General features: G+C 46.3%; 1 long non-coding RNA gene across 1 annotated transcript; it reads right to left on the bottom strand.

Moving 5' to 3' along the window:
- Positions 1–5,894: 5,894 nt before the first annotated feature.
- Positions 5,895–12,242, bottom strand: LOC106005565. The gene is made up of 4 exons (XR_006606888.1): positions 12,053–12,242; positions 9,348–9,443; positions 7,727–7,798; positions 5,895–6,997 (listed from the first exon to the last, which is right to left on the bottom strand). It is a non-coding gene; the product is annotated as an uncharacterized LOC106005565 (long non-coding RNA).
- Between the last annotated feature and the right edge of the window lie 19 nt (positions 12,243–12,261).

Raw genomic sequence — 12,261 nt, 5'->3', positions numbered from 1 at the left:
GTCTTCCTCAATTTCTTTCATGAGTACTTTATGGTTTTCTGAGTACAGATTCTTTGTCTCTTTGGTTAGGTTTATTTCTAGGTATCTTAACTTTTGGGTGCAATTATAAATGGGATCGACTCTTCCTCTTTCTTCTGCCTTGCTGTTGGTGTATAGAAATGCAACTGGTTTCTGTGCATTGATTTTATATCCTGACACTTTACTGAATTTCTGTATGAGTTCTAGCATTTCTGGAGTGGAGTCTTTTGGGTTTTCCACATAAAGTATTTTATCATCTGCAAAGAGTGAGAGTTTGACTTCTTTGCTGATTCAGATGCCTTTTACTTCTTTTTGTTGTCTGTTTGCTGAGGCTAGGACTTCTAGTACTGTGTTGAATAGCAGTGGTGATAATGGACATCCCTGCCATGTTCCTGACCTTGGGGGAAAACCTCTCAGTTTTTCCCTATGAGAATGATGTTCGCTGTGGGTTTTTCATAGATGACTTTGATAATATTGGGGTATGTACCCTCTATCCCTACACTGTGGAGAGTTTTGATCAAGAAAACGTGCTGTACATGAAAAAGCATGCTGTACATGAAAAAGAATGTCAAATGCTTTTTCAGCTTTTTCAGCATGTATTGAGAGTATCATATGGTTCTTGTTCTTTCTTGTATTAATGTATTGTATCACATTGATTGATTTGTGGATGTTGATTTGTAGCCCAGGAATAAATCCCACTTGGTTGTGGTGAATAATCCTCTTAATGTACTATTGTATCCTATTGGTTAGTATTTTGGTGAGAATTTTTGCATCCATGTTCATCAGGGATATTGGTCTGTAATTCTACTTGTAGGTGGTATCTTTGTCTGGTTTTGGGGTCAACATGATGCTGGCCTCATAAAATGAGTTTGGAAGTTTTTCTTCTATTTGTATTTTTTGGGACAGTTTCAGGAGAATAGGTATTAATTCTTCTTTAAATGTTTGGTAGAATTCCCCTGGGAAGCCATCTGGCCCTGGGCTCTAGTATATTGGGAGATTTTTGCTGACTGCTTCAGTCTTCTTACTGTTTATGGGTCTGCTCAGGTTTTCTGTTTCTTCCTTGTTCAGTTCTGATAGTATACACATCTCTAAGAATGCTTCTTTTCTTCCAGATTGTGTAATTTGCTGGTTCATGATCAGGCTGGAGACTAGAACACAGCTGTGTGCTAGATTTAGGGTATATTTTGATTTGTTAGAAGAAACTGTATCCCAAAATTTTAAAGAAAGAAAAATTTATAAGTATTCAAAAATAAGTTTAAATACAATTGAAGGGATAGAATATGACTATAATGATGAAAAGTTAAAAAGATTTTTAAAAAAGTTATTGATAAGATAAAATAGTTTAAAAATGGTTAATTTAGGAAAGAGGAAAAATTTAAAAATAGAATAGGGAAAAAAAGTTTAAAAAAATTAACTTTGAAAGACTAAAGAATCATGGGGATAAAAGCCATGAATTCTATGTGTTGCTTTTCCCTAGATCTGCAGTTTGGCAGTTCTCATTGATCAGTAAACTTGGTCTTGGCTGGACGTTCTTGTTGATCTTCTGGGAGAGGGGCCTGTTGCAGTGATTCTCAAATGTCTTTGCCCAAGGTAGAATTACGTTCGGGTTCGCTCTCGGGAGCTTTTGTTCCCTGAATGCTTTCCGTAGAGCTTTGGAGGACGGGAATGAAGACGGCGGCCTCCCAGTCTCCGCCCGGAGAAGCCGAGAGCTTGGAGCCCCACTCCTCAGTGCACCCTCGGGGAAAAACAGTCAATCTCTCCCGTCTCCCTGGTCTCTGGCCGCACTCCGAGCTCACCCAGCCTGTGACAGAGCATTTCTATCTCTGGCGCACGGCCCCATTTGGAGTCTCCAAACCCAGCAGATTCCTGCCATGCACTCCAGTGCCCCTCCTCCCCAGGGAGGAAAGTGAGTCTCGGGGGATCTGCCACTTGTGGAGTCCCTGCTCAAAGAGCTGTGGTCAGACTGTGCCCCTGATCACAGTTTAAGGTAACCCCGAGCTGAGAGCCCTCCTCGGCTCTGTCTCTGTAGCCGGCTTCCCTGCTCCAATACCTGTGAGCTCTGCTGCACTCAGACACCCCTGGTCTTTCTGTGACCCTGTGGGTCCTGAGACCACACAGTCCCCGGGAGGGCTCCACCCCCACTTAGCTCCTGGAGTGACATCCCTCATAGGGGCAGAGTTCTAAAAGTTCCAATTTTATGCTCTGTGGCTCTACCACTTGCCAGGAACTGGCCCGTCCCCACCCCCTACAGTCTATCTTCCCGTTGCTTTGGATTCACTTCTCCACACGTCCTACCTTTCTGAAAGTGGTCGCTTTTCTGTTCCTAGAATTGCTTCTCTGCTTTTCTTTGATCTCTTGTTGGGTTTGTAGGTGTTCAGAATGGTTTGATAACTATCTAGCTGAACTCCTGGGACCAGACAAAATCTAGGTCTTCTACTCCTCCACCATCTTGGTCCTCCCTGCAGAGGCTTTTTCTTGAGTTATGGTGACACTAAAAGTTTCTGTGTTTTGCGTTGTAATGAAGAAGCTTCCCAAGAGCCCCTTCTTCCCACTGCTAATTCTGCCGTGGATTCACCCACCGATTCGGGTTGCATTTGTTAAATATCTTCTGGGTGTCTAAGCACGGCACTCATTGCTGGTCATAAGGGGCACAGCTCCACCCTCAAATACTGATTGCCTCACTTACTTGATGTTTGTAGAAAGAATAACAACTCCTGAAGTGGGAAGTTTTAAGGATTAAGTAAGATAATGATGTTAAGGTGTTTTCTGAGCTCTTAACTACTTCACCAATGATAGTCATTATGATTATTGTTGCCCTTAAAGAGCTTAGAGTCAGCTAGAAGGCCATGAAACACATCTGTGAAACACCTCCACAAAGGACATGACTAAAAACTCAGTGTCCCAGTGCCTTCTGTCAGGACCCTGAGGCCTCAGTGTCCTCTGTAAGTACCCTAATGCTTCAATACCCTCCATAAATACCCCAATGCCTAGTATCCCCTACAAATACCCTAACATCCAGTGCCTTCTGGAGTACCCCACTGCTCCAGTGCCCCACATAGGTTCACCAATGCCCAGCACTCTCTAAGTGGTTTGACCTAACCCATATTTCTTCTTCCAACATAAAAATGGGGCAATAAATGAGGATGCCTGGCACCCTTCAATGATTTAATAGGTTTTTGAAGATTGCCAAATTATCCTTCCTGCTAACTTAGCCATATAAAGGTATTGCTTGAGCATTGTTTCCACCACTTTTCACCACTTTTCAACCATGGCCCCACAGATTGCTCCTGGACAACCCCTTTGCTCTAGGCAGGTTGGGTGGCCTTACTTTTCGGGAAACCTATCTTGCCCTATTTCACCTTAGCATCTTGCTGATGCTGGACACTAAAGCTCCAACAGGCTTCGCTTTTCTGTCCGACTCCTTCACTGTGCTATTAACTCACTTTCTCTGTATGTTTTATCTAAATCTTTGTATTCCCATGACAACCAGCACAGGGCACTGCACATGGTATGTATTCAATAAATATTTATTGGATGAATGGTTTATTTTGTCCTCTATATTATAGTCAGAAAGATTTAATAAAGGGATTAGCAGTATGAGGCACTGTGCCAGGTGTCCTACTGAGATAATCACATGAAGGATTCCTGTCCCTAAGTAGCTTAACATCTAACACTGTTAAACAGATAAAAAAAACACTCACTTATAACAGCCAATGACCTGGGTTCTTAACCTGAAATCTATTGACAACTGCCTCTCCCTGTGAAGCTTCTGGAATTATGTGGGAAAAGGTTGTACATGTGCATATCCTGGGGGTGGGGTCCGCAACCACTGCAAAAGAGTAGAAGAGGTGGCAAGAAGCACATTCTGGATATGATTCTGGATTTATTGAGGGACTGGATGTAGAACAGGAGAAGAGGGACAGAAGCAAAAGCACTGTTGGGTTTTCTATTTGAGCATTTGGGTGGGTGTCCTGCTATATACCTGGGGAGTGATGGTTTGGGGAGGGAGATTAATAGATGGATAGGGAGTGGGCTTGAGATATCTATTAGACATCCATGCAGATGGTGTTCAGAGAAGTTTCTTTCTCAGAAACTCTCACCTTAAGGTACTTATTTACTTGTCTGTCCCTCTGACTAGACTAACTTCTTGAGTGCAATGATCATGTCTTAATTATTTTAGAATCAGCAGGGTAGAGCACAGAGCTGGGCACATCTGTGGCACTGGCTCATTATGGGATGAATGGAAAAAAAAAAAAACCCAACATTTCAAAGGCCATGCAGGAGAATAAACTCAAGGGCTGAGTGTGTTGCTGTGTCTCACAGGCTTGGCGGACCGGTAGGAGTGGGTATGGTATGCCACGTCTCTACTGCAGGAGGGAGGACACTGGCATGGAGAGCTGGAGACTTGGTAGGACACTTAACCAACAATGTCATTTGTGCACAAGGGCACTTGGCTGGGAAAGCAACTGCACTTCCACCTCCACCATCTGCTTCGCTAATTCCCAGCCCACTGGCTCCAGTGTCACTTACCTCTTAATTACCAGCCTTGGCTCCCACCTGGCTTGAGAGACCAGCTTTGCTTCCCCACTGCATTTTAAGCAGTGACCCGATGAACCCATCTTTCCTGGCTGAGAGTTCTTTCGGTTGCCTTCAGCCAGCCCTTCTGCTCTGAGATGTCCTGAACCTGCCCGTGGAGGGGTTCAGAGCAACCTGCATCCTTGAGGTTCTGGAAGCTCTCGGCAAGCTTTGTCCACGCAGAGGCAATGCCCCATGGGACACATGGACAGTTAGAGGTGCTGAGAGTACCTGGCACAGGATAAAAACAATGAAGAGGGCAGCTGAGAGATGCTTGGGACTGGTGCCATAATCTACCATACATGGTCTCTCCGAGTTGGGATGAGGGTAATGACCTGAATACTGGACACTGTACAGGATCCTGGATAGCTTATCTCAGCCCAAGGATGTCTGTTCGTGAGCTATCCTCTCTCTAAAGAAGTTCAGCTTCCTTTTATCCCCCCTTTCTCAAGTGGCAGAAGTAGCTAATGAGTTTATGGCATCTTGGTTTTATGGCATGACCCCAGAGTGGAGAGCTTCCCCTAGCTGAGTTGACCCAATTTCCTTCCCTTTAACTAAAGCTTTTTCCTAAACCCCAGTCAATCAAGCCCCAAAGTTTACCCTTATTCTTCAGAACTGAGCTGCTTCTGTGCTTTGGGTGTGCTAGCCTTTCCCTATGTGTGAAAACCTTCCGTGACCCTGACAGTGAAGGGGGAAGCATGATGCCTAGAGTGTTGCAGCAAGAACGTAGACTCTATCTAGATACGTGTGACAGCTCGGAAAGGTAGATTTTTTTCCCCCCAGCACATTTGTGTGAATGTGCTGGAGAACAGAAGTCCTTATTAAGAATCCAGAAAGAAAATGCATTTTCCCATTTCATCTCTTCCTATCCCAAGGGGGAAGGAAAGAGAGAGGAGTCTTTTTTCCTCCCCTTTTTGCAAATGGCTACTGAGACATAGAAATGAGGAGTTGCCCAAGAAGTGGATCTGGGACTTGAACCTGGCTCTTCAGTTTCCCACCACAGGTTCTTGGACAGGGGGAGGACTCCCATGTGCTTGCTGGTTTATCCTTCCAGGTTGAAGGTAGCAGAAAATGATGGGGGGCCCAGCTAGGTGTCTATCCATCTGGTACACATCAGAATACTCAAGAGTGGGCAAAGGAGGGAAAAAGGGGTCCATTTTTTACAGAAACATAGTCATTATATGTTCATGTTTAGAAACAGAATGCTTATATTATAAACCCACTTAGCAAAAGCCCTAACAAAAGTTTGACTAATGAGGTATGGGTTAAAAAACACTGAAACCAGCTTGATCTCATCTCTTTGGTCCTGTGTCTCCACAGCTGGGACAGCCGCCGCACCGCTCAGCCATCATCTCCCTGGGGCCCGGCCAGTCACAGAGTCAGAAGGACCTGCCGAGCAACCAACCATCCTTGGAGCTCGTACTGCCAAACTATGGTCTCTGATGGCGTGCCTTCTGGTGACCTGGTAAACTGAGGCTGACCCTTCATTGACCACCAGGTCTTCCTAAGCACAGGCCGAGTGTCCTGCCAGGTCTCTGGCCAACAGAGACAACCCACAAAAAGCATGCATTCGAGGTAAGGAGTCAAAATACAAGGCTTGAAGTTGGATTGAACAATATGCAACTGTGAGACATGTTTATAAAAGAGAAGAATTCTGTATATTGTTCATGTGGCGTTTGAATATTGAATATCTCCTAGGTACGAAGTCTCCTGCATCGAGGGTTGAAAAGGAGGGGGGTGGTGGTGTAGCAGTCAGGATCAGCTAGACTGTCCTCAAGTGAGAGCAGTCCCGAAATGCCAGAGCTTTAACAGGACACAGGTTTATTTCTTGCTCAGGTAACACATCCAACAAGGGTGGCCGGGAGTTGTCTGTCCCACATAGGCGTTCAGGGGCCCCTGATGGAAGCTTTCTGGGGACATGTGACCAGTGAGAGTTCCAGGAAGGAAGAGAAGGATGGGTAAGCACACTGGCTTTTATCCCTTGGTCCAGAAGTGACAGCTGCCACTCCTGCTTATAATTTGTTGACCCAAACTAGTCATATGACCCTAAGGTCTTGCAAGGGAATTTGGAAAATAGAGGACACATGGAATATTTGATGGACACTAGCAACTTCTGTTGTAAGTGGGGAGAGTTATAGAATGTAGATACAGGCCCTACCCCCAATCCCTGAGCAGAACTGTGATAGGAAACAGACGGTACCCCGCAGCACCAGGAAGGTGTAGGTGAAATGCTGACAAAATTTAAGGACTGGATAGCTTTTCAGGCTGAAACCAGGACAGGATTTTGGAGGACATGGCATTAGCATGGTGCCCCGGGGACTGATAGGTTTACTAGACTTCATGAACAATGGGTGTTTCTTGGAAAAGCGAAGCAGAGTCGGAGGAGTTTGCTGGAGGGCAGGATCTGTGATGAGGAAAAAGAATATTAATGACAATGTTAATAAGAAACACTTACTAGAGCCCCGAGTATAAGTCAGGCGCAATCCTAAGTGCTTCTCATACAACCACCCTTGCAATCATCTCGACAATCCTGGGCGGCAAGTGAGGCTCACAGAAGGGAAGTAATTGGCCAAAGCCGCAGCGTGTATGGCAGAGGGGCTCAGCTGGGCTGTGTGGCTCCAGAGTGGGGACCGTGGACCCCTGGGTGGAGAAACAAGCCAGGGCCAGATTCCAGAGGGCAATGAACACAGGAGAATAGAGGCAGAAGTGGCAGTTGAAGGATTTCAAGTGGGGAGGTGATGTAATCAGGTTTTGATGAAATAAATCACAAACTTGTCCTGGGGCCCCCGTATAGGGCTTGGGGGATAGAAGGTGGAAGGTTTGGCAGAGAAGGGACCCGAAGCTGAGTTCTGAGAGGTGAGGGGGCTGGGGTCCATTGGAGAGGCATGAAGGCCATTCCAGTCTTGGGGACAGCTGACCGGAGATGCGGGAGAAGGACAAACTGAAGGCTCCGGGTAGGTTTCCTGGGGCGGGGATCAATGGGGAGAGATTTTAAAGTCAGGCCAAGGAGTTCCCTTTAGTAGGAAGGAAGAGAGACTGACGGCTTTGAAGACACAGCGGCAGAATGTGTCAAGAGCAGCCTCTTTGCCCTTCGCTGTCCCCAGTCTGACTCCAGTCACAGGCCCCAACACACCTGGCATTTCAAAGCCTGGGGGCATTTTCAAAGTCAACCTGAAAGGCTCCTTGTCATTCTTCCAAAAGATCTCTGCATGACAAGAAATAAAATAATTGAAGTCAGGTTGTTGTTGTTGTTGTTTTTCCTTTTTCTTTCTTTCTTTCTTTCTTTTTTTTTTTTTTAATTTTTACAAGAGCCATTACAGAGGTGTGAAATATTAGACACTTACGCATCTGTGAATAAGATTGGAGGCAAAAACGTGTGAGTTCCCGTCGCAACTAATGAACCGGAATATGGTTTTAATTTTTGAACTGCAAAAATGTTCTGCCTTTTTTGATCGTCCCTGCAGAAGCCTTCGTATTTTAATAATTCAGTGAAGCCTAATTACTTTAATTAATCACCTTCTTTACAGAGATGTCAGTGGGCTTCCTTGTTTTCTTGTTACTGGAGGTACAACTGGGAGTTTTAAGAAATTTTAAAAATCATACGTGGAAGCACACAGGTTAACCCTTTTGTGAGGTCTGAGATGTGCGTCTTCTCCCCTCATAGTGCTCTGTTGTTCTCAAATGGTGGGGGAGGCGATCTCCCAGGCTCCTGTCTCTTTCGCCCTCCTCCCTGCCTGACCCGTTAACCAAACTAGCTCTGGTCATTCTGCGCCTTAAAAACTGCTGTCTGGAGACAAAAGTAAAATGCTATTTAGAGTGAGTCAATATTTTTGCATCTTTCTGAGTCATGATGAATACACTGGGAATGACAATAGCTTTTATTGTACAATCAATATAATTTGCTTCCCTTGCAGGAAAACATAATTAGCTATAGTTCACGCAGTGGCAATGAAAATATGCTCACATCTGAAGTTTGTTTGTGGGTGGAGAGAGTCCTTTCGGGACCAGAGTGGGGGCTGTCCCCTCTTGGCTCCCGACCGAGGCTGACTGGGTGTCACTAAGCAGGTCACTTAACTTTGGGGGCCTTGTTAGATCTCTGCACCAAGGAGGGACAGTGCTTTTATACAGAGTTAATAATACATAAGTTGCATATTTAGAGGTTGAAATTTAGAGTCTGGCCTTGAATACAATCCGTATTGCTTCAATGACAGAACTGTAATATTGATTGTTCCATTGAACCCATCATTCTCTCTCTGTCTCTCTCTTTCTCTCTATTTTCCTCATGAAAAGCACAGCTTATGATTTTTATCCATTTCCACAATATATGTAAAAGAGCCCCTAATTGGTGCATATATTAAGATGGAGGGAGAGAAGTCCCCATGTAACTTCCCTTCGTCTTTCCCGGGACCAGTCTGTCCCCGTTAGCGGCCAGTCCCCAGTGTGGGCTGGCTGCCTGCGACATCATTACCATGCTCTCTCCACTCCCTGGCGCTAGTCTCTGGAGCCTCTGCTCAGTTCAGGCGGGGCAGCTTTGTAAGCAGTCTGAGGTTGTATGAGAACTCAGAACAAAGTGAGGTTCGAGTGGAGATCTTGTCTGAAGTACATCTCTCAGGATTCCTGGGAAAAGGCTGCAAGGAGGCCTCCCGTTCGGGGCTCAAGGTTGAATACTTTTATTCTGAAATGCTGACTGTCTGAAATCAGATTTACTCAACCCCGACTCTGGCTTTGAACTGAATTCAGCATGCACATGCTACCTGTCACCTGAAGAGTGCAATTAGGGTCTGCACTTGGAGTTGTGTTTTCTATCAGTGCTAAGGGGTGGACGTGAATGGAGCCTGGCATCTGTTTGGCTGAAAGAAAAAGAAAAAGTTGTTGTTAAAAACAACAACTCCTTTTTTATCTCCTCCCATGTTCTATCCATGCCCCACCCTCTGTCCCCCCAAATCTTCAACAATCTCAGAAGTCACAGAAATCTCTAAGAAAGAAATTGATCATCAGATCAATTCTTGCCATAGATCCAATAAAGTCTTGTGGTCGAAAACCTCTCGGTCCTTCTGCGTCTCCTAAAATCTTCTACTGCAGTCAGAGATGTTAATTGGTTGAAACTGCCTGTGGTCTTAGGAAGTGCCCGGATTACAAGGAGAAATCCTTTTATGTTGCTGGATTCCAGCCACAGAATCTCTGAAGTAGGAATCTGGCAGAGGGTGAGTGAGCCCCCTTCAGGGTGTAAATAAACTGGCCAGGTCTATAACCCAATAAGAAGTCAATTTATTGCATGTGTGTTTCAAGTCACCCCTCCCAAACCCTGCACATTTATTAATGAAAAGGTGTGGGTTACAGCCGGAACCCAGACAATGGAACATACAAGGGAGGTGGATGATTGTCAAGTGTACACAGTCAGTGGAGGGAAAGAGGGGACCCTGCAGGGATCAAAGCTTCTCTTCCAGCCTAAGTTTGCAAGGAACTTTCTAGAATCAAGCAGCTGAGCACGACTGGCACACAAAACTGCTTAGTTTCCTAGCCCGGAGGCTGAGGCTCAAATGGCTTAAGTGGGTGAACGTTTTATAGCCCCAGTCTGGAAACCTGGGGGTGACATTCTTTGCCGCACCGAGCTCACACATGGTTGTTATCAGAACCCCCCAACAGGGGGTTCTGTTGGGCCGGGTCTTGCCATGACCTACTGAGATGCCAGGGCAGTGTGCTGGGAGGCTGCTCCTATGCCTTTGGCTGGGAACAGGCTGAGCCCCTGGTTTACGCACACAGAGCCGTTTCACTTACATTGCAAAAGGTTGTTTGGGGTTCACCTAATTGTGATCAGGGCTGGAGGAGGAATCAATGCCTCCCCCACCCTGCAGCTCGAACATAATTATGTTCCCGGAACGGTGTGTGGCAGCAGGGTGAGGGTGTGAAATATGCCCAGCCTCGTTTGCATACTGCTCCAGACTGCCGGTGACAGTGAGCTATTAGTGAAACCCAGGACAGTGTGAACAAAGCTGCCTGTTAATTGCTCATTCTTCAGCACTAGTCCATCGGACAACACTACCCACCTACAACTTAAAAAAAAAATAGACCAAAAAAACTCCCATAAATTTACAGTACCCCTCTTTACTTGAACATAGCCAACACAATAATAGTCCAGCCAGAGTCTTTTTTTTTTTTTTTTTTTTTTTTGGGTGGCTCCCCGCTCCAACCCTCCATCCCCTTCATTCCCATTGGCTCCTGTGAAGTCCCAGAGAACCAATGGGATTCCTCTTCTCCATTCATGTCCTAGCAACAAGCCCTGTTCCAATCTTTCTCTGCCAAACTAACACCTGAAAAATTACATCATGAATAATGGCAAAAGCAGCAAGGGCCAGAGAAGGGCCTTTCTTTTTCTTTCTTTCTTTATTTTCTTTTTCTTTTCTTTCTTTCTTTCTTCTTCTTCTTCTTTTTTTTTTTTTTTCATCTGTCTGTTACAGAGTTCATTTAAGGTGTTTTAGTCTAGCTTCTTAAAGTGACAATGTCCTAGATTTGTGCCCATGTTTGTCCCCACCCCCCCCCCCCCCCAGCTCACAGGCTCCTATGTAAAATATAAAATGAACAGTAATTAAATATAGTGAGAGGACTTCGGGTGAAGTGAGGGGAAAACATTTCATTCGTTGTCATGCCTTGTAACAGTCCTCTTGCAGGGAAGCCCTTGGAGTGGAGAAATAGATTGTTCATATAGTATATTCTTTGGGAAATGACTAAAATATCCCAGACCGCAGAAGCTGCCCACCCACTCTCCCGTACCAAAATACAGCCCTTCCTGGTGACTTCTCTTGCTACAGTTAACTAGACCCAAGGCTCTTTCTATTGCGACTTTGGAATAAAGGGCTCATTCTGTTAAGGGAGTCTTGGAGCCAGGGAAGGAACTGCCTTATGAATCTGCAAAAGGTGTGGGGTTGTCGCGGTAAGGGGCTCGGGGTGGGAGTGCTGTGAGCACGTGTGTGTCTGTGCACGTGCGGGGCTATAAATGCAGACAGGCGGCTGGGAAAACGCAAGATCAACGAGATCCAGATGACCAGGGAGGAAGGAGGTTGGGAGAGAAATCAGGAGGGGGGAGGTGAGGCCATAGGGAATGGGGCGTGGAGGGGGGCAACGGAGGAGGGGGGCTGGGAAGGGGAAGGCCTCTGAGCTCGCAGCCTTGTTCTCTCCAAATGTGCAAGGGTTTCTAATGAAAATGTCCACCCTTCTAGGCATTTTTCAAGACCCAGACGTTGATTTGCCGCTTGCTTCCGGCTTCCCCCACCCCACCCAGTCTAGCGCAGACGGGGAGCGGAGAGACGCAGACACAAAGAGCTGCAGCCTTGCGCGTGGCCCCAGAGAGAAAGGGCGATGGTTAGCACCTGCTCGCACCCACGTGCACCAAGCACAGCCAGCCCAGTACTGCACCCCCACCCCGCCACTCCCCCAGTCCTAGGCACTGAGGCCCACGCACTCTGGCATCCTGGGCTCCTGGAACGCATCTGCGGAGAGCCTGTGGCACAGGTGGGAAGGGACCCAGGGCTCTGGAGGCCGTCTTGGGTGCCTTGCTGGAGAAGCAGAAAATGGATATATTTGGTGTCTGGCTCCGCGCGGAGTTTGCAGCTCCTCTCAGGCATCGCCTTGGCAGCAGAGTGGTTAGAGGTGCTGGCACACAGTCTGCCT

The sequence above is a fragment of the Mustela putorius genome, unplaced genomic scaffold (genome assembly GCF_011764305.1).
Source record: "Mustela putorius furo isolate JIRA1106 unplaced genomic scaffold, ASM1176430v1.1 tig00000460_pilon_pilon_pilon, whole genome shotgun sequence".
Classification (NCBI taxonomy): Eukaryota; Metazoa; Chordata; class Mammalia; order Carnivora; family Mustelidae; genus Mustela; species Mustela putorius.
This window is presented reverse-complemented; position numbering and strand designations above follow the sequence as displayed.